The sequence below is a fragment of the Symphodus melops genome, assembly GCF_947650265.1.
Source record: "Symphodus melops genome assembly, chromosome: 5".
NCBI classification, from domain to species: Eukaryota; Metazoa; Chordata; class Actinopteri; order Labriformes; family Labridae; genus Symphodus; species Symphodus melops.
Window position 1 is genome coordinate 2,397,498 of NC_136695.1, and position 4,916 is coordinate 2,402,413.

At 45.3% G+C, this 4,916-nt stretch overlaps 1 protein-coding gene across 1 annotated transcript in view; it reads left to right on the forward strand.

Moving 5' to 3' along the window:
* The first annotated feature begins 1,029 nt into the window (after positions 1-1,029).
* Positions 1,030-4,916, forward strand: part of LOC306823298 (neural-cadherin) — a 68,160-nt gene continuing 64,273 nt past the window's right edge. The window contains 2 exon segments of the mRNA XM_079342754.1: positions 1,030-1,099; positions 1,192-1,251. The gene's annotated coding sequence lies outside the window, so the exon portion shown is untranslated.

Here is a 4,916-nt window from a genome sequence, read left to right on the forward strand (position 1 = left end):
TAACACGGATCAAACTCCTCACAGACAAATCTGAGGAAGCGTTCAAACACATGTAGCAACATGTTATATGTTGGAGGGAAAGTCAGTGAGGGCATCGTGATGCTTACACTGAAGGTTCTTATGGTGAGTGGGAGCGTTGTTATGAATAAATAAACCAATAAGTGAGCACAACAAAAAGACATGATCTCTATGAGCAGAAAAGGCTGGGGGCAAGAAGTGTGTGTGCGTGCTCCCACCCTCTCTACATGTTGGAGGGTTAATGCTGCTTTTAAGGGTTTGAGGTTAGAGGAACATCCGGGTGAGAGGAGAGAGAAAGTCTTCTGTCAGAGAGCGTTAATGTGTTCATCTGTGTGTGTGTGTGTGTGTGTGTGTGTGTGTGTGTGTGTGATCTGAGCTCAGTCTTTCATCTCTACAGCGGGCTTGAACGCAGCACTCAGATTGGGAGACACCGACAACCAGGGGTCCCTGAACACATCAGCACCCGACCCGTCCTCCACATGCAACCTAAAAAAAAACCCATAAATACCCACAATGCACACACACACACACTCACACACACACACACACACACACACACAAACAGTACAAACTGATGCATTGTTGATGACAATTCTGACATCATGTTGGGAAGTCAGGCATCTAATTCTTTTCAGAGTTTATGAATTGTTGTTTCGACTTGTGCAGCGATGTGTTCGACACCATGAAGGCAGCATATGTCAACGTCCACCTGCCATCTTCCAGAAGGGCCTCATTTTATTTCAAAATAAAAGTAGGACTGAATTCCAACAGCAAGTAAAGAACTCTCTATTTAAGAGACTGAAAATAATTGTAAATTATCCTTAAAAAAATGATGAAAACATTTGATTAAAATGTTTTGATTTAAAAGTAAAATTAATCCTGATTAACCATTGATTTTTAGCAATTAATGCTGATTTAAAAAATGTAACATTTGACTGCCCTTCCCGTTAAACTTGTCACGCGTTCTGATTGGCCGGTTCAAACACCCTCTCTGATTGGATGTTTGTGTCAAGTTTCTAGATTAGGAGTGCCAGAAGGTGTTGAAGAAAGGTGTGGAAGTGAAATATATAATAAATTGAAGGTAATAATACGGAATAAATACAAGGAGGAGGGGATGAGCTTGTTCCAGCAGTGCGGAAGCTAACTGCTAGCCTGCTAATGCTTGTGTCGCAGGTGGAAGGTCACCAGGAGGTCAGTGAGGAAGAGGAAGTCGCACGGAGCTGCGTTAATACTGTAAGTTTACTCCTCACTTTTTCATCTTTACTGTTTTTATGTGCTGTCTGTCTGTCTCCGGGAAATGCTAGCCGGTCAATTCATTAGCAACCGCGGCTAACAGGGGGTTGCTAAGTGCCGTTTCCATGGTAACCGTTTTTAAGCGCGTCGCGGCGGATGTTTCCGCTCTCAACTGAAGAGATTTTTGATGTCACAGAGGCTTTTTAAGACTTTATTCATTTACTTTGATCACTAGTATGGACAGAATTCATTCTGCCTGCGTTGTGTATCAATGTAAATATCTTAAACCAATTTAACTGTTTGACAACATTATTAAAGGGGACACATTATACCTCTTCTCCTCCTCTTCAAACAGCGCCCCCTGCTGTCTAAATGAGACATCAGTGTTTCTGAGCTGTGGTTCAAATACAACATGAATCAAGCAGCAGAGGAGGTTTGTGACCCTGTAGAAACCAGCTCTCTCAGAACGCTCCGTTTTGGTGTGTGTGTCTCTTTAAATACGATAAGCCCCGCCCCCTGAGTTTTCCCTGTAGATGTCACTACTCTGTAGAGAGAATAAAAATGGCGGACCTGCCCAGAAGTTTGACTCTAGGCTGGAGCTGAGTCCATGGGAGGAAATATCAGTGGAGGGGAGGGGAGGAGATTTATTTGCAGAATCCAACTTGTGATGTCACAAAGGGAGTATTTTTCTCCGTGTGGTAAGACTCATGTAGATCACAAAGGACTGGATGGATTTATTTCACATTTTGTGGCTTGATAGACACTCGGGTTACCCACATAAATGCGTCTCTGTGGAGATGTTTTGCTCTGGACTTGCCTGTCCCTCGTCCTGAATAAAACATGTCCACTGATGAGTAGCAGCTTGATAGAGTGAATATTTATGATACCCCATAAGATGATTTCTTTAAGCCCACCCTCAGGACAAACTTCACTTTATTAGACTTAACTGCCGGGAAGCAGACAAATCCTCAGTCTCCGTGTCTCTCTCTCTGGGACGATGGCAGGACATCAGACTGTTAGTCTGCTTTAATCCCGGTGTTTTACTGTATATTAGTCATCCTCTGCTCACAGCTAATTCTCCCCTGAACATACGCAGACATGTTTGTGAGAAGATTGTGTGTGTGTGGCTCGTGTCATGACAGATTATGTTTATTAGGGAGGAGACACTGAAGGTGGATGGATTCAGGGTAAAAAAAAAAAAGTCCTGAGAATGCTTTAAAGAAAAATCTGTTTAGATTTCCGGTTGAGAGCTTGAAGGGCTGCCTGAACTACATGTGTGTACATGCAGATAATGTGTTAATATGTATGCATGTTTGTGTATGCATCCAGAGCAGCCTGCAGGCTCTAATACTGATGCATGTTGCAGAAAAGTGTGTGTGTGTGTGTGTGTGGGTTGTTGGTGCCGGTGGTAATGTGTGGGTGGTTTTTAGCCCCCATGGCCTGGATAAACGTTTGCAGTCCAGTGCATCACCGTGACAACAGGTATTAGGGTATAATTTGAGCTGGAAGCTTAATGGAGCTGGAGTAAGGAGGCCCAGAGCTGATGTCCTGCCTGTCGCTCCCATCACGTCAGCCTGGCCGGTGGCCTGCGCGCCTCCTTCACCCTCCCGACACCTACAGCGTCTTCATCATGTGGAAGGAAGCCCTCCGCTCTTCCACCTGGCTGCGTCGGAACAATAGGGCACATTTAACTCATGCACATTAGGGCAACAACACCAGAGAGGGTGATTTTCTAATGCGATTATGGTTGTGTGATGGCGATGAAGCAGTAAGTCGCTATAATCCGCATCAAGAACGTCCGAGTGGGTTTATGGTTTCAAATAAAAGAGTAACCGGCCGCGAAACAATCTGCAGAGTAGTGAGCATGTTTAATCCTGTGAGTACACGTGTTAGATTTATTAAAAAAGACTGGAGATGATCGAGGCAGAGAAGTGACGGCTCAGGACACACGGACACAGGACGGCGTGCTCCGATGCATCGCTCTGTCCCACATTTGTTATATAATGATTTCCTCTCATTGAGTTTGTGTTTGTGACGAGTGATGCTGCCGCTGTGACATCACTTCCTCTGTCAAGGTCAGACTCCGGCCTTCGTCCCCTCTTTGCAAAGAGACGAGGTCCAGCTAAACCTCTCGGTGTGGTTTAGAAAAGCTTTGGTTCAAAGTGGTAAACAGGAAGTGAAGTCAGGCTCAATGGTGACGATGCTACAGAGGAAGACTTCCTGTTAGCTCACAGCTGTGACATCACTGTCTCATTGTGTGACAGACAGTTTCTGATCAAACAGGACACTAAAGGCTCTTTTAATAGTCTCTAAAGTGTCGAGAGCGTTTACGACAGAACGCGACCGTCTGCTGAGCGTCGTCATCAGTCGACGTCGTCGACACGGTTTTCTAAATGCGTGCTACTCCCCTCGCCGTCTTTACTCCGTGTCTGATCAGGAAGCTACCTCAAATACGAGACAAGTACAGTAAAAAGAGCGGGCGTTGTCAGCAGACTGTTGTCATAGCAACGGGACCGACAAAAAGAGCTCCAATCACACAGGCTGCACGTTTTTAGCTTTAAATGTAACTGTAATCATCTCTGTGATATGACCAGTAACACTGACGCTGCAGCTGACCTTTGACCTCCCAGTGAGCTCTGAGAGTGATCTGGTCCAATCAGCTGCTGACGTTAGAAAACATGATCTGATGAGATGTGCAGCAGTGTCGTAGATCTTTAAAGTGTTTCTGTGCCGGGCCTCTCGCCTCCTCTCGTCTCTGCTGGTGTGAGTTTTACAGAATTATTCAATCCAGTCTCCTCGCTCCGTCATGTTGCATCATCTTCAAAGCTGGCGGCGTCTCGTTCAGCGTTTTACAGAACATCAGGACATGTGGTGTGAGCTGCTGCGACCATCACACGGCGTGATTGAATATTTATGTGTAAATGATTTCTTCAGACGGAGTTTGTTGCACGTCATGCAGACGAGAACGTGTCGCTGCTGATTGGATAAAACCATCAGATACAGATGCTACCCATTTAGTTCAGAGGAGAGGAGGAGGGAAGGACAGAAGAGTAGCAGGAAGGAAAACTGATCAAGGAGAGAAGGGAACGAGGGATGATGGAGAGAGAGAGAGACGGCGTTTCATGTGATGGTTAAAGTTAAATCTCCTCGTCATGTGACTTAGTCGAGTGGAAACAGACTGAAACAGTTAAAGGAACAATCTGTAGAATTTAAAATGAATAAAACTGACTGAACTTGTGTTATATGTTATTGTTGAGTTCTTGCGTTAGCATAAATATCTTGTCGTGTCGGCCTCCATGTTGGACACAATCGACCAGCGGACGTTATGTGAAAGGAAGGAGAGCTGCGTCTCCCTGCTCCTCTTGACCACGCTCAGCTCAGAGGTCGCTGGTGCAGCAGAGAGCACTCCCGTGATTCCCCAGCAGCCTCAGAGGCATATGTTAGTTCTTGTGTTGATTGAGCGCCCCCTGGTGGAGGAATGAACACACCTCCTGTGGATGCTGTTGTGTGAATAATCCAGAGAGAAGATGAAGAGTGGGAGAAGAGTCTCGTCCTGTCATGTGACTCTCAGTGTTCTGTCATGTGATGACAAAAATATGATGGTGACCATAATGAGTCTGAACTTAGAAACTTAGTCTGCCTTTTTTCATCTGAGGAGAGAGGAG